The following is a 25,047-nucleotide window of genomic DNA, read 5'->3' as shown; positions in this document are numbered from 1 at the left end:
AGGTAAGTCTCTTCAGATTGAAATAATGCAGATAAATACAGGACATTTTCAGGAGCCAGGATCAGAAGTTTTATGTCAGAACACTGACTTCAATGTAAAGCCCATGAGAAGAGTTGGGTGCGGCCTTTTATAGCAGTCTTGGAAGAACAAATGAGGCAGGTGAGAGCAACTGAGGATTGACTAGTGGCTAGGGAGGCCACTAGAGGCGAGAAACAGGAATTGCAGCAATAAAATAAAACAATTGTTTGGTTGTAAGGATAGGATCCTGAAACCTATACCCCATAACCAAAAATAGTTGTTTAACCAATAGTTTTGGTCAAACTACTTTGTCCAAAAAAAAATGTAAACAAAAAAATGGTATGGCCAAATTTTGTCTATATGGCGGGTCATCTTGTCCAAATGTTGCTAAAGATATGTATTATTTTGCAGTAAACTGATGCATTTTCTCTTCATTTAGTTCATGGATCAAGTGAGAAAAAAATAATCAACAGAAGGAAAAAAGAGGTGGAGTAGTAAAAAAGAAATCTATATTTATATATTATATACGTAATTAAATATATAATATATAAATAAAGATTTTGTACTGTTCTTTCTTTTTTTCTGTCTTGGTTCTTTTTTCTGACTTGATCTGTGAATAATATCAACATTTTATGACTGTCCCCTAGCTATCAATCATCTTTTTTTCCTGTCATCTCGTTTTTTTTGACACCATGAGTAGACTTCCAAATCAGGTATCAAAATGAACGTTTGTCCATTGCGCGCTTCATTTGGTGTGTGATTCACTAACATTTATGTTTGGAATTCAAAGTAAGATCAGCCAATTGGCCCAAATCTGGATGAAATAAATATCTTAGTCTAATATGTTGATGGTTATTTAACAAAATAAAAATGATAACAGTAAAACTAATATATATATATATATATATATATATATATATATATATATATATATATATTTATAAAAAAAAGATAAATAGCTTGGCACTCTCCTTACACCTTGAAAAAGACCTGCAGAGGTCGAAACGTTGGTTCTTCTGTTCGCACAAGATTTAAAATAAAACAAAATATGTTTTCTTCACAAGTCCTGAGAGTGCATCCTGGATTATTTATTGCTTATATATATTTATATATGTGTGTGTACTGTGAAAATATATATTTAACCTCTCTTGTGAAAATTAAAAAAACAAACAGCTCATAGAATCTCTATTGAATAATGTATCTCTGCAGATGCTTGCTTCTTTTATGTATTTTTTCATATTTCAGTTTTTCAGTTTCAATTGTGTCCAGTAAGAGCCAAGAACTTTCAAATTTAATATTAGCAGTTCCTTACAATCTTCCAACTGTCCTGCTGTTTTGATGAATGCATTATTGAAATGGATTACTCAGGTGTAGGGAATATTAATATCACTACTTTTTTCTGGACATCCCACTTCATTCTTTCCACACTGGTAAATTGTTCATATTCATGAATATATAAAAAACATATCTTTAGAATATTTTTAATGAGGTCATCATAGTATAGCATATCTAACTGTTCCTATTTCAAGGACAAACAGATAGATTAAACATTCTATCACACTATTCCTTTCATGTAATGTGTTAGGGTGTCATTAACTATTCACTATACATTAGAAAGCAATTACATTATGTAATGCACTTGCATGCAAATAATCTAGAATTTTAATTAGGTTTCTTAATTTAACAGGTTTTTACCATAAGTGTGTTATACTTCATCTTCAGCCACTAACAATTATTCTTATTATAGAAATATACAAAAATGGCATACAGCTGTATATCTGCAAAAAAAATTCAACAACACATAATAATGTGATGTAATATGCAAGGTATCAATTTACTACTGATTGCACTCACAAGAGGTCGGAGTATAAAGTGCCTTTGATCCATCCTTTAAGCACTTATGGCTGTAGTCTCGTCCTCCTCCTTTGTGCCAGGAATCACCGGTCCCCCCACAGAATACTTCTCAGAGATCAGGATAACGATTATATGAATTTATTTGGGGCACAATTAATAAACAACAATAATATGAAAATGTGTTTTTATAGGCTTATTTTACCCCAAATAAATTTGTATAATCGTTATCTTGGTCTCTGAGAAGTATTCTGTAGGGGGACCAGTGATTCCTGGCACAAAGGAGGAGGATGAGACTACAGCCCTAAGTGCTTAAAAGATGGATTCAAGGTGATTGCACTCATAAGAGGTGAGAGTATAAATCAGTAGTAAATTGATAACTTGCATATTACAGTACATAACTATCTGTTGTTTAATTTCTTTTGCAGATATACAGCTGTATGTCATTTTTGTATATTTCCATATCTTGTCATATAGGGGGTGCTAGTTGGGAAGGCCTCCTGGGAAGCTGTTCCTATTGGAAGCTACATACTCTAGTGTATATATTACTATATTACACTTATTACACATGGGTGTATAGGTGATGTGTCTACATAATGTATCATAAATATTCTTATTAGCATTTTATATAGCACCAACATATTCCATAGATATTGAGAGATGAAAAAAGCCCTGGTCAAATTAGCTCACAATATATAAGTATTTCAGGTAGAGGGATATATATTATTAGGTGTATTGTCTAAGAACAGTTACTGGTGAAGTGGTCTAACCAGGATTTAAATACAGGTCTCCAAAGTCTAAAACAGTGACATTACGAGCTGATATTTTATATTGTGAAAATGATTGCATTATATCTTTATAAAGCTGTTTAAATATTATAGAATATTTGACAATGTTAAACTTTTTTAACCCCTTAAGGACCAAACTTCTGGAATAAAAGGGAATCATGACATGTCACACATGTCATGTGTCCTTAAGGGGTTAAAGTCAACATCAATAAAGTACAACTTATTATTATTATACATTGTACTAAATATATATATATATATATATATATATATATATATATATATATATATATATATATATATATATATGTGTGTGTATATATATATATATATATATATATATATATATATATAGTACAATGTATAATATAGTTTTAAATCACCAGGCTTGATTTTGTGATAGCTACTTGTCATTTATCATATAGTCTTATCATATAGTATTTTATTTAAAGTCGCTATAGTTACATACATAGTTAGATAGTTACATAGCTGAAAAGAGACATGCGTCCATCAAGTTCAATCTTTCTCACATATGCTTTTCATCCAAAAGAAGGCTACAAACCCAGTCTGAAGCGCTTCCAAATTTGCAACAAATAATGAGAAATTCCTTCTTGACCCCACAATGGCAGTCAGATATCTGCTTGGGTCAAAAGGCTATTAATCCATTAATTTGAAATGGTATCCCTGTATATTATGTTTTTGCAAGTATGTATCCAATTGCTGTTTAAACATCTGTATGGACTCGGATAAAACCACCCCTTCAGGTTGAGAATTCCCCATCCTTATTGTTCTTATGGTAAAAAAAAATGTTTACTTTGCCTTAGGCTAAATCTCCTTTCTTCCAGTTTAAATACGTGAACTTGTGTCCTATGTTTAGTTCCAAACTAAAGAGATTTACATGTTCTATCCTTTCTTCATAACTAAAATGCTCTGTTCTCTTTATGAATTTTATAGCAAGTATCTTCACTTTTTCTAGTGCCATAATATCCTTCTTTATAACAGGTGCCCAAAATTGCACAGCATATTCAAAGTATGGTCCTACCAGAGATTTATAAAGGGGCAATGTGACGAACCCTACTACATAGACCTGTATTGCGGGTTCATCTGTTTCCATGGGATTCGTGGTTTTCCTGTCCGTACGCTATTGGTTTTTCGTTTCCTAAAGTACCGAGTAAAACTACCGAACATCGGCCACCCAGGAGAGGAGTGTGCGGCTCATTAACACCTTGACCACAAATTAGAACGCTGTGGTTAACCGCAAACCCCTCTCCATTCCATTTCATACGGGTGGTCGTCGTTCGTATGCCGACCACGAGGCGGCGGCCATTTTGGACACGAGGCGAATCAGCGGTGTTCGGTGCAAAACCCATGGATCTAAAAACGGACTCTTTATCTACCGAACACCGCTGGAGACGGCCGTCCCTCCTTCTATTCCCTTGGAGGCATACGAACCCTGTTCCGTTCGGGGGTTTTCTTCATCCGTATGGACTTACCCAGATAGCCGGCCCATGGAGTCATTCGTACACCGAAAGACTTATGAGAGACTTTGACTCCATGGCGATTGGACTGTGTACTTCGGATCTGAGCGCTATTCGGCAGGAATATGCCCTCAGATTCAGGCTATCTGGGGATACGTTGCACGAACACTATATCTTCGGTACTTCGGATTTTATGTATTTTATTGCATTTTGTATGTTTGTGTTTAAAATGGCGATGGTTCCTATCCTCGGAGTTAATTAGGTTTCTCCCTAATTATCTCCGGGATAGGAAGAAATGTCTTATGGGTAAAATGGGGAGGGCTTGTGTTATAGCCACTGCGATTGGCTACTGCTTAATATATTTTACAGTCTTCCACCAGGTCCCCTAGGGGAGTGTCTACCTGGTGGAGACCTGCATAAATACTGGGCAGGTAGCCCCCATTAAAGACATTCTGCTTGACCTTCAAAACGGAGCTTTGTCTCGTTTGTGGAGGGATTGACTATTGGGACAGCGTTTTCGTTTATTTCTAGCTGTGGAAGGATTTCGGATGGATTGCTGATCGGGAGTTACCGCATTCGTATGCTCCGGTCGGGAGTCTTATGATCGGTTATGCTGGAACTGCATTTCTGGAGAAAGGGGATTATCGGCTAAACGGCGGCTTCACTCTCCAGGCGGCGAGTGTCGTAACAACTGGTGGCAAGCGACGGGATGAATCCCACCGCCCTGAAGGCCAGCTACACGCCCCGGATTGGAAATGCAATATGAGGAGTTAAGGCGTGCTACCCTTAAAGACATTTTGGAGCGCAGAGGACGATCAGCGAGCAATCTCAAGAAAAGAGAGATTATTGCTATATTGGTAGAGATGGATACAGCACAGGGAAGGGAGATAGCTAATGTGCCTGGCCTGCTGGATCTAACACCCGAGGAAATAGCGTTTAACCGGGCAGTTCAGATCAGGCTGGCACACTTTGGCCCCAACCCTGCAGCGGATATTGTAGTGCAAGTACAAGCCGCAGTAACAGCACAACAGGCGCTCCAGAGAAGCGGAGCTGCAGCAGCAGAGGTACCCCATAATAACAATGGGAAGAAAAAGGTACCATTTGCTGCTTTTAAAAACTTTATTGAGACTGAAGGAGAGATAGACGGGTTCCTGGCGGACTTTGAACGACAGTGTGCTTTACACCAGGTACCCGCAGAAGAATGGGTTCCTATCCTCTCTGGGAAATTATCCGGCCGGGCTAGTGAAGCTTTTCGGGCCATCCCAGAGGAGGAACTCACTAGCTACCGGACAGTAAAAGATGCTCTTTTGACCCGGTACGCTGTTACCCCTGAGGCGTACCGGAGGCGATTCCGGGACAATAATAAACAGGCTGGTGATTCCTATGTGGAATGGGCATGCCGGGTACACCGCACGGCAGCCCACTGGATGACAGGATGTCGAGCGGTAACTGGGGAAGAGGTGCTGCAAGTGTTCCTGCTAGAACACTGCTTTGACAAATTACCTGCAGGAGTTCGAGAGTGGGTCAGGGACCGTAAACCCGCTACCTTCCATGAAGCTGCTCGTCTGGCTGACGAATACACTGATGCCCGTAAGCTCGATCAGACAGCAGCCAAGGTCCCTGCCCGAGTGGAATACAAACCGGCAGCACCTCCAACCACCAACCTATATCACCCCCCAGCACAACGTACCCCCGCTATACCGCCAACAACCAACCATGGGCAGTCAGCCCGATTCAACAAACGGGGTTACTCCAACCAGGTCCAGTGCTTTGGGTGCAAGCAGATGGGACATAAAAAACCAGAATGCCCTTTAAACCACGCCAACCAAGCACCATCCTGGAGAAACCCAGCCGGCGGAGCCCAGCAACCACCTCAGCCTTCTGCTCACTGCCTGGAGCAGGAGGAGTTTTGGGGTTTCCTGCACGAAGCAGACCCAGTTCACGCAGCTCAGCAGGACAACCGCCAACACCACAGACAGACCGTTAAGTTGAACGGGAAAGAGGTCACTGGTCTAAGAGACACCGGGGCTACGATGACCTTGCTCCAAAAGAACCTGGTTTCGGAACACCAACACACCGGGAACACGGTGGCAGTAAGGGTGGCAGGAGGCACCGTGTTCCGTCTGCCTGTTGCCCGGGTTCATTTGGACTGGGGAGCGGGAGCTGGACATGTGAATGTGGGGGTTATGAAGGACTTACCTGCCGATGTTTTGCTGGGAAATGATTTGGCCCCTTTGATTTCCGCCTATGCTACTATGGGACCTGGCGAAGCCAACCCAGTGACTACCCGTGCTCAGACCCGTGCTGCTGGAACCGGCCCACCTGCTGCTGAGACCCAGGTAAGGACCGATTCCCCGACTGACACCCCAGGGCCGACGTTAGCTAGTTGGGATTCCCCGGAGGAGTTCGGGAGGGAAACCCAGACAGACCCATCTCTCCAGAGGTATAGAGGCAGAGCAGATACTGGAGAGGAGGGAGCAGAGGGGGAGCGGTATGAGTGGGTGGGGGACAGGTTATATCGGATCCCTAAGCCATCCCAGAAAAGTGTTGCCCCTCCGCCGAATCGACAGCTGGTAGTGCCCGCGAAATACCGGCGAGAGATTCTGCGGATAGGGCATGATGTCCCGCTAGCCGGACATCTAGGGTCCCGCCGCACAGGCCATAGGATTATGCAGAATTTCTTTTGGCCAGGAATTAACCAGGCTGTGCGGATATATTGTAGCACGTGTGACACTTGTCAACGGGTAGGGAAGCGGGGGGACCACCCAAAAGGTAGGCTTATGTCGATGCCTATTATTGGGGAGCCCTTTGCCCGCATAGCCGTTGATATTGTGGGTCCACTGGCCAGGGCTAGTCCATCTGGTAAGAAATACATTCTCACCGTGGTGGACTATGCCACTCGCTATCCAGAGGCAGTGGCGCTGTCTAACATAGAGGCAGAGACAGTTGCTGATGCCCTGGTTAGGATTTTTACCAGGGTCGGGTTCCCTCAAGAGATTCTCTCTGACCAGGGAACCCAATTTACCGCTGTGCTCACCCAGCAGCTGTGGAGGGTATGCGGCATTAAACCGATACTTAGTTCCCCATACCATCCACAGACTAACGGTCTCTGCGAGCGATTTAATGGCACCCTCAAACAGATGCTGAGGACCTTTTCTGACACTTGCCGAGACTGGGAGCGATTCCTGCCTCATCTGTTGTTTGCCTACAGAGAGGTGCCCCAGGAATCTACTGGGTTCTCCCCCTTTGAGCTGCTTTATGGGAGAAGGGTCCGCGGACCTCTAGATCTCATTAGAGGCCACTGGGAGGGGGAGACAGAGCAGGAAGGTACCCCCATAGTACCGTATGTTCTGGAACTTCGGGACCGCATGGAGAAACTGTCTCTGATGGCAAGAGAGAATCTCCGGGTGGCCCAGGGGAGACAGAAGGAATGGTATGATCGGGGTGCCCGACAGCGAGTATTCCAGGTTGGGCAGAAGGTACTAGTGCTCAAACCTGTGAAGGCGAACAAGATGCAGGCATCTTGGCAGGGCCCGTATAAAGTATTAGCCCAGGTGTGCGATACTACGTACCTTATAGCCAGCTGTTCAGATGACAGGATCCAGCGATCCTTTCATGTGAACATGCTAAAGGAATATCAGGAACGACCGGAGGATGTAGCCGCAGTGTGTGCCCCCGCTACAGACGATACCGAAAGCTTACCCCTACCCGACCTATTAGCCAGAGGTGCCCAGACGGATCTGACTGAGCTCGTACAGCTAGGGGACAGGTTAAGCCCCGCGGAGAAGGAACAGGCGAAACAGCTTCTGTGGGAGAAGCAGGCGACGTTCTCCCAAGAACCCGGCTACACTACCCTAGCTGTACATAAGGTAGAGACCCCTGGACAGAACCCCTTACGACAGCCCCCTTACCGTATCCCTGAAGCAGTCCGAGAAGGAATGCGGAAGGAGATAGAGGAGATGACCCAGCTTGGGGTCATCGAGCACTCCGATAGCCCTTGGGCCTCCCCTGTAGTCCTGGTGCCTAAGAAGGATGGGACCACCCGGTTCTGTGTGGACTACAGGAGGCTCAACGAGCGGACCCCCACTGACGCCTACCCGATGCCACGGGTAGACGAGTTATTAGACCGCATTGCCAGGGGACGCTACCTGACCACCATAGACCTGTGTAAGGGCTACTGGCAGATTCCCCTGGCCAAGGACGCCATCCCCAAGTCGGCCTTCGTCACCCCCTTTGGCTTATACCAATTTAAGGTTATGCCATTTGGGATGAAGAACGCCCCAGCTACCTTCCAACGAATGGTGGATAGGCTCCTTGATGGCTTCCAGGACTTTGCTTGTGCATACCTGGATGATATTGCGGTCTACAGTGAGTCCTGGGAGGAACACCTGGTACACGTAGGGGTAGTACTGGATAAAATTCGGGCCGCTGGCCTGACGTTGAAGCCAGAGAAGTGTCATCTAGGTATGGCTGAGGTACAATACTTGGGTCACAGGGTGGGGTGTGGGAGCCAGAGACCCGAGCCGGCCAAGATAGAGGCAGTAGCGAACTGGCCCACACCTATAACCAAGACCCAAGTATTGGCCTTCCTAGGGACTGCAGGGTATTACAGACGCTTTGTCCCCGACTATAGCTCGATAGCTAAACCCCTGACAGACCTGACTAAGAAGAACCTCCCTAAGCAGGTCCTGTGGTCTCCAGCTTGTGAAGCTGCGTTTCAAGCACTTAAGCAGGCCCTCGTGAATGCCCCTGTCCTGGCTGCCCCACTTCCTAACAAACGTTTTCTCGTCCATACAGATGCTTCCATGTATGGACTGGGGGCTGTGCTAAGCCAGGTCGGGGAAGATGGAGGAGAACACCCTGTCGCATACCTCAGTCGAAAGCTGTTACCCCGGGAAGTGAGTTATGCGGCAGTAGAGAAAGAGTGTTTGGCCCTGGTCTGGGCATTGAAGAAATTGAGCCCCTATTTGTATGGACAGGAATTTTCCCTTATCACGGACCACAATCCCCTTGTTTGGCTTAACCGGGTCTCGGGAGACAATGGTAGACTGCTGCGGTGGAGTTTAGCATTACAGCCATATAACTTCACCATCAGCTACCGACCCGGTAAGCAGAATGGGAATGCAGATGGGTTATCCCGGCAAACCGACGTCCTTGCTACTTCCTAGTCCGGTCATCCCCACGTTGACCCGCTAAAGGGCCAAGCCGGGTCTGCCGGAGTGTTCCACAAGGGGGGAGCCGTGTGACGAACCCTACTACATAGACCTGTATTGCGGGTTCATCTGTTTCCATGGGATTCGTGGTTTTCCTGTCCGTACGCTATTGGTTTTTCGTTTCCTAAAGTACCGAGTAAAACTACCGAACATCGGCCACCCAGGAGAGGAGTGTGCGGCTCATTAACACCTTGACCACAAATTAGAACGCTGTGGTTAACCGCAAACCCCTCTCCATTCCATTTCATACGGGTGGTCGTCGTTCGTATGCCGACCACGAGGCGGCGGCCATTTTGGACACGAGGCGAATCAGCGGTGTTCGGTGCAAAACCCATGGATCTAAAAACGGACTCTTTATCTACCGAACACCGCTGGAGACGGCCGTCCCTCCTTCTATTCCCTTGGAGGCATACGAACCCTGTTCCGTTCGGGGGTTTTCTTCATCCGTATGGACTTACCCAGATAGCCGGCCCATGGAGTCATTCGTACACCGAAAGACTTATGAGAGACTTTGACTCCATGGCGATTGGACTGTGTACTTCGGATCTGAGCGCTATTCGGCAGGAATATGCCCTCAGATTCAGGCTATCTGGGGATACGTTGCACGAACACTATATCTTCGGTACTTCGGATTTTATGTATTTTATTGCATTTTGTATGTTTGTGTTTAAAATGGCGATGGTTCCTATCCTCGGAGTTAATTAGGTTTCTCCCTAATTATCTCCGGGATAGGAAGAAATGTCTTATGGGTAAAATGGGGAGGGCTTGTGTTATAGCCACTGCGATTGGCTACTGCTTAATATATTTTACAGTCTTCCACCAGGTCCCCTAGGGGAGTGTCTACCTGGTGGAGACCTGCATAAATACTGGGCAGGTAGCCCCCATTAAAGACATTCTGCTTGACCTTCAAAACGGAGCTTTGTCTCGTTTGTGGAGGGATTGACTATTGGGACAGCGTTTTCGTTTATTTCTAGCTGTGGAAGGATTTCGGATGGATTGCTGATCGGGAGTTACCGCATTCGTATGCTCCGGTCGGGAGTCTTATGATCGGTTATGCTGGAACTGCATTTCTGGAGAAAGGGGATTATCGGCTAAACGGCGGCTTCACTCTCCAGGCGGCGAGTGTCGTAACAGGCAACATTATATTTTCATCCCGAGAATTTATGCCCCTATTTATACATGGCAAAACCTTACTGGCCTTAGCAACTGCCAATTTACATTGCATATTGCTGCCTAAATTGTTGCCTATAATCATTTCCAAATCCTTCTCCTATGTCGTTATCCCTAATTCACTAGTTGCTTGAACATTCATTACCTCAAAGTACATAACTTTGCATTTTTCTACATTAACTTTAATGTGCCATTTGAGTGCCATCTAAATCCCTCTGGAGTAAAGCAATATCCTCCTTGCATTGTATTACTTTACAGAGTTTTGTATCATCTGCAGACAATGAAACACGGCTTTCAATGCCTATTTAAAGATAATTTATAAATATGTTAAATAGAAGCGGTTCCAGAACAGAACCCTGAGGGACACCACTTACCATTTTTGTCAAGCTTGAACATTTACCATTAATGACCACTCATTGTACTCTAACCAAGAACAAGAATATTCATCTAGACCAATTTCTTTTAGTTTGAACACTAACCTATTGTGAGGAACCGTATCAAACGCCTTGGCAAAATCCATGTACATATCCACTGCAACTCTGGTACTTCTACGTACTTCTTCCTAGAATGCAATTAGGTTAGATTGACATGATCTATGTTTCATAAAACCATGCTAATTATTGCTAATAACAAAGTTCTTCCCAATGAAGTCCTTAATCCCTTATGGACTGAGCCAAATGTAAACGTTTTGATCAAAATAAAACGTAACCAAAACTTGGAATTGAACTATATGTCTGTTCAACCGTAATTCACCTCTTTCATATTAAGTGCACCCACAATTATTATATATAATTTTATTCAGGAGAAATAGGGCCTTCATTTGTCATTAAATATTTAGCTATGAAACAAAACTGAATATGAATAAAATATAAAAAAAAAATGAGAAATTAAGAAATTGTATTATTGTGTTAGTTCTGCATGACATTTTAACTGTGAATGTCATAATACTGTTTGCCTTTACTGAAATAAAATACACATATTTGTATTCAGCAATTTCTCACATGTAAAACAGTACCCCCTATGTACAGGTCTCATGGTGTTTTGGAAAGTTACAGGATCAAATACAGCATGTACATTTTTTCATTTTTTTCACATTGAAATTCGCCAGATTGGTTATGTTGCCTTTGAGACCATATGGTAGCCCAGGGATGAGAATTACCCCCATGATGGCTTACCATTTGAAATAGTAGACAACCCAAGGCAATGCAATTGGGGTATGTCCAGTCTTTTTTAGTAGCCACTCAGTCACAAACCCTGGCCAAAGTTAGCATTCATATATTTATTTATTTTTGGCATTTTTCAAAGAAAAACTGCATTTTCATTGATATCTTCGTCATGATACACTTCATGGTTTTAAACACTCATATTTGTATTCAGCGAAGTCTCCCAAATATAACAGTACCCCACCCAATTAAATTCTCTGAACTTTCTGCCTGGGTTGTCAGGCACAACCCTAAAATTATAATGAATAAAATCAAATAATTATGTAAAATTCATAGTTAAAAAAAATAATAATATTTATAAATATAATTTCCCACTAAGAGAGCACCCTGGAGTCTTTCTGAGGTAAGTGAATAGTGCTTTTATTGCAATCAAATAATGTCAATGTACGTTTCAGTCATAACAGACTTTTCTCAAGACAAATGTAAGATGCAATGAAAACAGATATATATGTGTGTCTCCTAGCTTGTGATTGGAGGGTGAAACATTTGAGAATGAGATTGGTGATGTCATTGATGACGTGGACAGAATCAATAATAGCTGCGGATCGCCGGACCAGGTAAATCCAGGGCGGCGGGACATCAGGAGGATGGCATAGCCTTAAGGGGTTTATCCCCTTCAGACCGCAGGGCGTTCTATGCGGTCCCTATTTGGATGGCTCTAAACGCCGCAGGGCAGCATAGAACGCCCTGGGCGGTCTTGCATCCTACGTGGCTAGCGGCACATGGCCGCTGCAGATCGCGGTCGGGGGACATACCTGGCCCCCCAGGCAGCCCCCCTGTGCCCAGGGACCGCGGTCTACAGCTTCCGATCGCAGTGACAGGCTGTCACTGCGATCAGTATTTACCATGTGTCAGTCGATTTTTAAAATCGGCTGACACATGGAACCACAGCATTTTCACTCTGCAGATCGCGGTCGGGGGACATGCCTGGCCCCCAAGGCAGTCCACCTGCGGTCAGTGACCTCGATCTGCAGAGTATGATCGCAGTGACAGCCTGTCACTGCAATCAAAGTTGCTATGTGTCAGCCTATTGGCTGACACATGTAACTAGAGGCAGGATCCCCCTACAGATTGTGATGGGGGCATGCCTGGCCACCCAGGCATTCCCCCTGTGGCCAATTAACGTGATCTGCAGGAGGTGATCACAGTGACAGCCAGTAACTGTGATCACTAAAGCTGTGTGTCAGCCAGTGATGTAAAATCACTGGCTAACACTGTCTCTGTCCCTCTCCTGTTAAAAATAAAATATTAGTTACAAATAAAATAAACTACAGTTACAAATAAAATATACTTAGATCATAGATGTGGCGAAATCAACCTCGCCACGAAGCACTGGAGAAGCCTGGTTGCTCGCCTGTTGCCTTTGGACTATGGCCCCGTGTTAAACAGCCTTCTTTTCCCCTGAAGAAAAGGCTTGTTCATGCCTTTCTGCCCGGCGTCCAGTAGATTCAATCTACCGAACAAACAACCGAATGCCTGGACCACCTGTATTGGGAGTGTGTCGGCAATTTACCTCCCAGAAGCTGCGGTTAACCGCAGCTTAATTGACGAATGATGGGTGGCCTTTGTTCGTTTGCCGAACACGTGGCGGCGGCCATTTTAAAGTCCCGAACGGTCAGCGATGTTCGAAAAACCCATGGAACTGAAAATGGACACTATTTGGCACGAACACCGCTGAAGCCGCTGACCTCCCTTCTAGTTCGGTAGAAATCACACAAACGTCCCTGTATTCGGTACTGTTGTCACGAAAAGCCATACCCCAGATAGCCATCCTGTGGAGTCTATTCGTATGGAGAACAGACTATGTGAACACTTTGACTCCATGGCGATTGGACTGTGTGCATAGGATCTGAGCGCTATTCTGTACTTTTGTGCGCTCAGATCCCAGCTATCTGGGGACACGTTGAATGCCTGTATTTTATTATAGTATTGCAAAGTTATATGTTTTTATGCATTTTTAAAATTGTCACCTAAGATGGCGTTTAGGCTCTGTCCAGGGAGATAATTGAATTACTTCCCAATTATCTCCCAGGCAGAGCAAAGGGTCCTGGGTAATTAAAGGGGAATGGCTATGTGTGTAACTCTGTTATTGGCTATTGTATTGTCCTTGTCACAGTCTCCCATTTGGTCCCCTAGGGGAGTGTCCACCAGATGGGAGACCTGCACAAATACTGGGCAGGTAGCCCACATTAAAGCAGATCACCTACTGACTTTCAACACGGAGCATTGTCTCGTCTTTGGGGGAATTAATTTGTATGGTTTGACTATTTCGTATGGTTTTTCCCGTTCGTGTGTATGGAGTGTTCGTATGTTTGAGAGGCTTCATATGGTTTGGATAATTTGTGTGTTTCTCAGTTCGGGAGATTGGTGTTCTACAGTAGCTGCCTGTATATCTGGAAGGGAAGATCTCCTAAACGGCTTTTAACCCCTTTTATGCCTGGGGGTGCCGTTACAATATATATTATATATATGATCTAAGTGTGTATGTGTGTATGTATGTATATGTGTGTATATATATATATATATATATATATATATATATATATATATATACATACATACATATATACATTTACACATACACTAAGTGTATTTTAATATATATATATATATATATATATATATATATATATATATATATTTTAATATCAAAATACACGTAGAAGGATATTGATTAAATATATTTATAATTATATATATATATATATAATAAAACATGTAAATCCGTTAAAAAAAAAAGTGTGTCATTTCGTTTGAACTGTATTTTGATATTAATATATATTGAAATAACGAAATAATATATCTATATACATAAGTGTATACGTATATATCACGATATGTATACCTATATATAAATAAAAATAATTTAAAAAAATTATGTGTGTGTATATGTGTGTGTATATATATATATATATAATAATGTTACATATATGTTTATGTAATAATTTTACATAATTAGGTCCTTTTATTAATTACAATTTGCGGGACCTGCCTGACAACCCAGGCCGAAAGTATAGGGAATTTAATTTGCTAGCACTATATTTAACCCTATAACTTTCCAAGACACCATAAAACCTGTACATGGGGGTACTGTTTACTCGGGAGACATCGCTGAACACAAATATTTGTGTTTCAAAACCGTAAAATGTATTACAACGATGATATCGTCAGTGAAAGTGACATTTTTTTGCATTTTTCACACACAAATGGCACTTACACTGACGATATTATTGCTGTAATACTTTGTGTTCAGAAAAGTCTCCTGAGTATAACAGTACCCATCATGTACAGGTTTTATGGTGTTTTCACACGTTACAGAGTCAAATATAAGGCTTGCGTATCAGTTTTTTCACATTGAAATTTGCCAGATTGGTTACGTTGCCTTTGAGACCATATAGTAGCCCAGGAATAAGAATTACCCCCATGATGGCATACCATTTGCAAAAATAGACAACCCAAGGTATTGCAAAAGGGGTATGTTCAGTCTTTTTTAGTAGCCACTTAGTCACAAACACTGGCCAAAATTTGCGTTCAAATTAGTTTTTTGCATTCTTCACACACAAGCAAATATTAACATTAACTTTGGCTAGTGTTTGTGACCAAGTGGCTACTAAAAAAGACTGGACATACCCCTTTTGCAATACCTTGGGTTGTCTACTATTGCAAATGGTATGCCGTCATGGTGGTAATTCTCATTCCTGGGCTACCATGCAGTCTCAAGGGCGACTTGACCAATCTGGCAAATTTCAATGTGAAAAAACTGAAAAGTGTAACATACTATATTTGACCCTGTAACTTCCCAAAACACCATAAAACCTGTACATAGGGGGTACTGTTTTACATGTGAGACATCGCTGAATATAAATATGTGTATTTTATTGCAGTAAAAGCAAACAGTATTGTTAGTACATGTAGAACTAAGAAAATGTAAAAAAAAATGTCCTCTCATTTATTTTATATTTTATTCATATTAAATTATGTTACATACGTAAATATTTGATGTTAAATGAAAAAAGTCCTGTTTCCCCTGAATAAAATTATATATAATAAGTGTGGGTGCATTTAATATGAAAGAGGTAAATTATTGTTGAACAGATATATAATAAAATTCTGTGGTTTGTTTACATTTTTTTGGGATCACAACTTGTACATTTGGCTGCGGTCTCAAGGGGTTAAATAAGTGGTTTTGGTGTATAGATCACATGCCTGTAGTCTTACTGTTCAATTCTTTGCTGTTTGGCAGTAAAATCCCTTTGTTTATGCAACTGTAGCCACACTGAATTTCACACATTTAGTCCATTCAGATGAGACAAAAAATAATTACAGTTTTCTCAAAATGACTGAAAAATGAAGGGATTGGTGGACAAAAACGTGTCCATGCAGTTGTTCTATAAGTTAACTATGCACATTTACTTCAGAAGAGATCTCCTGAACTAAATGTGAAAAAAATCCTATGAGATCAATATAAGTCTATTAGTTTAAGAGAGGTAATGTACTCTAAGCCCAAGGTTACAATATCGCTGGTGTTGCATAATAATCCACACATGAGCCAAAGCTTAATGCTGGAACAAGACTGGTTTAATGGCAAGCAAGGGCATTCAATTTATACAACACATAACTCCTCCTCTGAGCCAGCGAGGTAATTGAGTTTTGGAAACATACTAAACTCAATTATCTGCTGGCCAGAAAAAGTTAACATTTTCACATTTTTCATTAATATCCCAAAAATACATAAAAACCCCACAAAAATCATATCCCTGGAACTCGATGGAAGGTTGACTGGTCTGCCACGAGGCTGAATCCGAAAAAAGAGTTCCTGAGCATTTGTAGCAAGAGCCGGTCTCCGTTCGCGTGGATTCATACGAAAACCGCAATAGATGAAATAAAGCTGTTTTGTGAAGTATTCTCCTGTTGTTCGTCTGTTTCAAACTCCCGAATGCCGTTCGTCTACTGTACTGGGTAATAGGACGTAGGGGACTTCCATGTAGACTGGGGTTCGTGCGAGTACCATGCCCAAAACAGTTCCAGGCACTCAACGACCAAGCCCCACTGACCGCGTTCGGGGGACAAGATGGCCGCCGCCCATTGTTCTCACCACGAGCGTTCATATGCATGAAATGGTGGCCACCTAGGAGCATTCAATTGTGATGAGAGTGAAGGCACGGCCATACAGATAAGGAGTCAGTTTCTTCAGTGCCCACACTAAGGCCAAACACTCCTTCTCAATGGCCGCGTAGCTGACCTCCCTAGGCAAGAGTTTCCGACTCAGATAGGCCACCGGGTGCTCCCCACTGTCCTCTCCGACCTGGCTCAAAACACCCCAGTCCAAACATGGAAGCGTCTGTATGGACGATAAAGCGTTTGGATCTGGGGCAGCCAAAACAGGGGCATTGACAAGAGCTTGTTTTAGTGCTTGGAAATCCACCTCACACTGCGGTCAGGGGTTTGGCCAGGGCGCTATAGTCGGGTACAAAACGCCTGTAATAGCCAGCTGTCCCTAGGAAGGCCATGATTTACGTCTTGGTATGGGGAGTGGACCAGTTAGCAACGGCCTCGATCTTAGCTGGCTCTGGCCGTTGCTTACCACATCCAACACGATGGCCCAAATATTGTACCTCCGCCATACCGATGTGACACTTGTCAGATTTCAAGGTCAAACCGGCACCCCTAATCCTATCTAACACTGTACCTATGTGTTCTAGGTGGGCCTCCCAGGTATCACTATAGATAGCGATGTCATCCAGGTACGCACAAGCACAATCCTGGAGACCATCTAGGGGTGATGAAGGCGGGCTTGGGGACGGGGTCTTCTGCTAGGGGGATCTGCCAGTATCCCTTGCAGAGGTCAATAGTGGTCAGATATTTCCCTTTCGATATGTGGTCGAGCAGTTCGTCCATCCGGGGCTACGGATAGGCGACTGTTGCCGTTTTGTCGTTGAGCCACCTGTAATCGACACAAAAGCTTTGGCACCAAGACTACAGGTAAGGCACAAGGACTTACTGAGTGTTCTATCACTCCGAGGCAGATCATCTCCTCTATTTCCTTCCACATCATGTCCCTAACAGCTTCGGGAATGCGGCACGTTTGGCTGCCTCGGGTAGGTCCGACCGCAGACCCCTCTCCCTACCCGAGGCAGCCAAACTTGCGGACTAGTACACCGATGCCCGCAAGGCGGAGCGTGCTACGCCTCGAGTCCAGCCTCTTTGGTCCGAGACACCACCACAAACGGTAGTAGCCAGATACCAACCCCCCAGCAGGCCGGTAGCCACCAACCCAGGGCGCCCAACCAGCAACAAGCCCCGCTGTTTTCACTACAAGCAACTGGGGCACCTGTGCAACAACTGTCCCCTGGAAGCCCCCAGGTCCAACTGGACTCGCCCCGGGTTTTCCAACCCCCGGGCTGCAGCACATTACGTGGATTACCCTGTACCCTCTGCTTGGGATGGCAGGGAATTGCCTTGACGTCGGTCTGGATGTAATTGTAAAATTGTTCAAGTAGTATAAGCTACAGGATGTCATCTACCGTGGTTGCTTGGCAGCTTGTAACCCAGGTGGAAGCGGATAACTGTAAGCGGCAGGCCCATTCTGCATAGGAATCCTTGTCCACTTTGCGAGAGTCACGGAATTTTCTGCGCTATGCTTCAGGGGTTACCGCGTCCCGGGCTAGGAGCACCTCTTTTACTCGCTCATAGCTATGGATCTCCTGATCTGGCACAGCCCTGAAGGCATTGGCTGCTTAGCCCGACAGCTTTCCTGCTGATATCGGGACACATTCGTCAGCAGCCACTTTGTGTACGGCACACTGGCGCTCAAAATCTGCCAGATGGCCATCAATCTCACTTTCAGTCTCATTAAAACTTTTAAAAGCGCTGATGGGAATCTTCCGTTTGGTGAAATCGCTGCTGTTCGCTGGTTTTCAGCCAGTTTCAGTTGTAGCTCTCACTGTTCCCTTGCGTTCGCATTCTCCGTTATGTTGGTAATCACCTGCATGATGATTTCGGGAGGTGGGTTTGGCACGAACAGTGGCAGTCATTCCCTGATCTCCCTGTTGATCGGTGTTTCATTTTCCCGAACGGTCAGTGTTCTCTCGGTCTAGCTCCATTAATTCGGAGATTATGACCTGCTTGGCTTTGTTGCTGGCAATACCTCCACGAACTCCCAATAGTTCCTTTAACGTGTGCTTAATCTGTGTGCACCAGCCTTCCATTCACTGTACACCAGTGCCTTCCTTGGATTCTTAGTGCAGAAAAAAGGGATGATCCCACTTCTACCACCATTTGTGACAATCTAAGTAGCTATCACCATCTAGCATTCCCATATTCCATGAAATAATATCGCCAGTAATCCTAAGGTTAAAATATCGCTGGTGTCGCATAATAATCCATGTACTCTCCACCTACAACTAAGCAGGAAACACTTGGCACCTCTGGCCAAAATATAGCAGCTCTCCAGGGCCGCCACACCTTCAGATCCCACACTTATTCTGGCCATCAGCCGATACCAAATCAGGCACCTGTAAAAATTCCAAGTAAAGCCCGACTAGCCCTGTCGACTGCTCTCAGTTCATTACACCTCGACTTTCAACATTATATTTTAATTTATAATATACTTTACCATTGAATTAGTCCTAATATATACAATGGCTTTGATGAGCCCCAATGACGTTTCTGCTTACTACATGTACAGTGACATACAGATAAATGCAAGTAATTGCATTTATCTGTATGTCACTGTACATGTAGTATGCAGTTATTCAGAAACCATGCTATTTGGTCACTATGCTAACCAACTGACTGTATTAGAATGTTGCACAATCTCTGTGTATGCTGTTGGGGCATAGCAGATTACACTGTATGGTTCTCATGCACAAACAAAAAAAAATAATTTAAAAAATAAATAAATATATATATATATATATCATGCAAAACATATTGTAAGAGGTGTTGACAAAAAACTTCTCTGCATATTACTGTCTATGCTCCATTAAAAAAAAAAAGGTTTGTACACAAAAATATTTTTATACATATACCCATGGTAGAAAGGATGGGTGCATATTAGTAGATGTTCAGCATCCAAAACCTTTAGGAAATAAATAGTTTTTAGAACCTACAAAAGGTATGACATTATGTATATCTTAGTTTTCCGAACTGTCATTAGAATATATAAAATAAAGAAGCAATATGTAGCAACCATTGCAAATATCTAAATGTTTATATCTTGTCATGTAGGCCATCACAGTTCTTTTAAGCACCGGTATAGTGAGTGAAAAGATAGGGCTGATTTCCTTTATAGATCTTTTGGAGAAGCCAGTATTCATATATTACCAGGTGCAGAGTGCCTTTTTCATTTGTGAATACATACAAGGTTGAAAATACACATGTCGATTTAAGAAAAAGTAGAGTAACAGATACCAAAAGTAAGAGAAAACAAAAACCAAATGCAAGAGACAGTTTCCCCTATAAACCAATTTTAACAGATTACCAATTTCCCTTGTCTTATATACAGTCATATTATATGTAGCCATACTTTGCACGTATTCTCTCAACTATCCCATCTCAATAGAAGCCAAAATAAACAAAAATTCTAAAAGACAAAGGAATACTCCTAAAAAGCAACTGTATAATGACTGTTGAGTCCTCAATTTCATTTCCCAGTTCTTGGGAATATTCGTACTCCTTACATTAGAATAATAAAAGAACACTATTATAGACTTTTCAGAACTCTTTAATGATAACATGAGAAGATAACACTGACCTGATATTAATAAGATATTCATTAACTTTTTAGATCTTGAAATATTTATAGAAAAAGGAACTTAATTCCCCACACCTTTTTCAAAGAAGTACACATTATCACTTTTATAGACCCTTTGTTAAAATAGTATTCCCAAGAGTAAACTAATTAGACTATGTAGGAATTTTACAAACCCACGTTTAATTAAGGATAAAGCAATAATTTAAACAAAATAAACTTGTTGGAAAAAAAATGTAAGCAAGGTAGAATTGACACCTTCATTGAAGACATTGAAAAATTAAATATACAGTATCTCACAAAAGTGAGTACACCCCTCATATTTTTGTAAATATTTTATTATATTTTTTCATGTGACAACACTGAAGAAATGACACTCTGCTACAATGTAAAGTAGTAAGTACTGTAAATGTGCTGTCCCCTCAAAACAACTCAACATACAGCCATTAATGTCTAAACCATTGGCAACAAAAGTGAGTAAGTGGAAATGTCCAAAATGTCCAAATTGGGCCCAAAGTGTCAATATTTTGTGTGGCCAAAATTATTTTTCAGCACTGCTTTAACTCTCATGGGCATGGAGTTCACCAGAGCTTCACAGGTTGCCACTGGAGTCCTCTTTCACTCCTCCATGACGACCTCACAGAGCTGGTGGATCTTAGAGACCTTCCATTTGAGGATGCCCCACAGATGCTCAATAGTATTTAGGTCTGTAAACATGCTTGGCCAGTCCATCACCTTTACTTTCAGCTTCTTTATCAAGGCTGTGGTCGTCTTTATGGTGTGTTTGGGGTCGTTATCATTGGGATACTGCCCTGCGGGCCAGTCTCCTAAGGGATAGGATAATGCTCTGCTTCAGTATGTTATAGTACATGTTGACATTCATGGTTCCCTCAATGAACTGTAGCTCCCCAGTGCTGGTAGCACTCATGCAGGCCCAGACCATGACACTCCCACCACCATGCTTGACTGTAGGCAAGACACACTTGTCTTTGTACTCCTCACCTGGTTGCCGCCACACACGCTTGACACCATCTGAATCAAATAAGTTTATTTTGGTTTCATCGGACCACAGGACATGGTTCCAGTAATCCATGTCCTTAGTCTACTTGTCTTCAGCAAACTGTTTGGGGCCTTTTTTTTTGCATCTTTAGAAGAGGCTTCCTTCTGGGACGAACGCCATGCAGACCAATTTGATGCAGTGTGCGGCATATGTTCTGAGCACTGACAGGCTGACCCCCCACCCCTTCAACCTCTGCAGCAATGCTGGCAGCACTCATAAGTCATTTCCCAAAGACAACCTCTGGATATGATGCTGAGCATGTGCACTCAACTTCTTTAGTCGACCATGGAGAGGCCTGTTCTGAATGGAACCTGTCCTGTGAAAACGCTGTAAGATCTTTCCCACCATGCTGCAGCTCAGTTTCAGGGTCTTGGCAATCTTCTTATAGGTTAGGCCATCTTTATGTGGAGCAACAATTCTTTTTTTCAGATCCTCAGAGAGTTATTTGCCATGAGGTGCCATGTTGAACTTCCAGTGACCAGTATGAGAGAGTGTAAGAGCGATAGCACCAAATTTAACACGCTTTCACAGCTGAGACCTTGTAACACTAACAAGTAACATGACACTATGGAGGGAAAATAGCTAATTGGGCACAATTTGGACTTTTCCACTTAGGGGTGTACTCACTTTTGTTGCCAATGGTTTATATATTAATGGCTGTGTGTTGAGTTATTTTGAGGGAACAGCAAATTTTCACTGTTATAATGCTATTACTTTACATTGTAGCAGAGTGTCATTTCTTCAGTGTTGTCCCATGAAAATAAATAATACAATATGTACAAACATGTGAGGGGTGTACTCACTTTTGTGAGATACTGTAGGTATTCCTATACAATGTAATAAAAATATAATACTACCTCTAGTCTATGAGGAGATGCTGATTGGCACAATGCAGCATTCTGCTGCACATGTGCAATAGCCTCCTGATGCCATTGCATATGGATTGGCTGATATCATATTTGATGATCTCACCCAAGGAGGGTGGAGCCAGCTGCGAGGAGACATTCACGGCACTTGAAAAAAAAGTGACTAAATCACTTTTTACATAGTTGACAGGGTGGCCAAGGGCCTAACTGGTGCATGTAGACCTATAGGGTCAGGAATACGATTTTGTATTCCTGACACTAGAGTTTTGCTTTAATGTTGTGATTTGTTATAACAACATTGTCATTTACAAATATGTATAGAAGATTTTAATTATATACTATATAAAATTATGTGCTATATAACCTGCACATTTACCTATGTGTAGGTATATTTATACTGGAGGTAGTCTGATGTATTCAGGAGGATAAACAAAATTAAGATTTGTTTGGTTTAATTATTCACTTCATTAAAATGGCAGACTTAGTTTAGTGTAATAGTTGTAATGCATTTGTTTCACGTTCCACTTTTTGGGGATTTGAATGCTGTCTAATCTGTACACAGTTCTCTATATTGCGTCAGGAGATTGTATTTTTGAAGTCTGAGATTTGCAAATTATCTGGTAAACAAACTCAGGCTGGAACTGCAGCAAAGCCACTGCCACAGAGACGTACTAGGAATGGCAGATGGATTACTGTAGGATCCGGTAGACTTAGACTTGTGGATAAAAGGCATATTGCACAGTCTGTTGCTCTACCTAATTCATTTTCTGCACTTTCAGAGTGTAATAGTGTTATGGAGACAGGCCCAGGTACTGAGGGTAGTGGTGTTGTGGAAACAGGCACTGAGGGTAGTATTGTTGCGGAGACAGGCTTAACCACTGAGTGTAGTGGTGTTGTGGAGACAAGTATGGACTATGGTGAGGCCTAATAGAAAGCTGTTGTTTTTGGGGGATTCTATCATAAGAGGTGTGGAGATGGACAATGGTAGTCTTGTGAGATGTCTTCCTTGAGCTACTGCTCACAGAGACAGGAGACGTATTTGTAATATTGTTAAGCGAGCAAAGCAGGAAGGGGAATTGGATGTACTTGTCCATCTAGGGACAAATGACTTGGCTTGCAAAGAGGTTTCAGAGGTAAAGGAAGTGTTTAGTGTTTTTGCCAATGATATACAGCAGGTTGCTTCCACAATATCATTCGCTGAAGTTCTGCCTGTGCATAACACTCAGAACAACAGGCATATGTGTATTAGGGACTTTAACTTGTGGCTTGTGAATGGTGTCAGGAGCAAGGATTTGGCTTTAATTCTCATGGTAGCTCTGTTTGGAATGGAAATTAACTGTACAAAAAAGATGGTTTGGATCTTTCTCAAAAGGGAACAAATGTTTTACATCATTTAAGTGTGTTAAAAAATGATAAGCTTAGTTTCATGTCTACAAATGCTTGCAGCTTAGGGAATAAGATCCATGAACTTGTGGCAATAATGGCAACTGATAATGTAGATAAAATCTAGCCTAATAAAAGTTAGTGATGCGAACATAGAGTCCGTTTGGGTTACGTTAGAATTTGATAATCACACAGTAACTCGTGTAGGTGTGATTTATAGGCCTCCAGGACAAATAGAAGAGTTAGATAATCTACTAGTTGAGGAAAAAGCTAAAAGAGGGAAGTTATCATCATGGGTGACTTCCTGATGTGAATTGAAAAACCAAAATAGCTGCTTGTGCCAGGAGCAGACATATTCTAAACTCCCTACTGGGATTGTCTCTAAAACAAATCGTTGAGGAGCCAACTCGTAAGGAGTCCATACTAGATTTACTGTTCCTAAATAGAGATTTGGTATCAGATATTACTGTAGGTGAAAGTTTAGGATCCAGCGGTCATCAGTCAGTGTGGTTTAATATAAGAACAGTGACTGAGTCACATCACACAGAAACAAAAGTTTTAGACTTTAGAAAAACAGACTTTTCTAAAATTAGAATATGTGTAAAGGAGTCATTATCAGACTGGAGCAATTTAAATGGAGTCCAAGAGAAATGGGATTTGTGACGAAACCAATCTCGCCACATTGTATTGGAGGAGCCTGGTTGCCCGCCTGCTGCCTTTGGACTATGGACCAGACTTTATGGGAATTTGATACCCCAGATAGCTATACCATGGAGCCTATTCATATAATGAAAGACTATGGGAAAGACTTTAGCTCCATGGCAATTGTACTGTGTGAATAGGATCTGCGCGCTATTCGGTAGTTTTGTGCGCTCAGATCCCAGCTATCTGGGGATATGTGAAATGTCTGTGTGTTATGTATAAAAAGTAACTTTATGTATTTTAAAGTGTTTTACTGTCTTTGTGCTCCCATGTGCTCAATGGAGTCTGTCTCTGTGCTGGAGATAATTGAATTACTTCTCCAGCACAGAGAAGGCTCTGTAAAAAAACGGTCTGAGCTGGAAAGATAGGGGTTTTAAAAGATACTTTACTAACTTTTGAACCCCTGGTCTGATCCATGCCATTTTTTAATATGTTGTTCCCCTGAATGGATTGATTGTGGATATGTAATTTTGTGTGAATGTGATGTATAGTTTTAAAGTTATGAAAGTTGTGTAAAAGTATATTTTGAACTGTATGCATAAT

The sequence above is a fragment of the Pelobates fuscus genome, chromosome 4 (assembly GCF_036172605.1).
Source record: "Pelobates fuscus isolate aPelFus1 chromosome 4, aPelFus1.pri, whole genome shotgun sequence".
Classification (NCBI taxonomy): domain Eukaryota; kingdom Metazoa; phylum Chordata; class Amphibia; order Anura; family Pelobatidae; genus Pelobates; species Pelobates fuscus.
The sequence above is the reverse complement of the archived record's forward strand: the minus strand, read 5'-3'. Positions refer to the sequence as shown.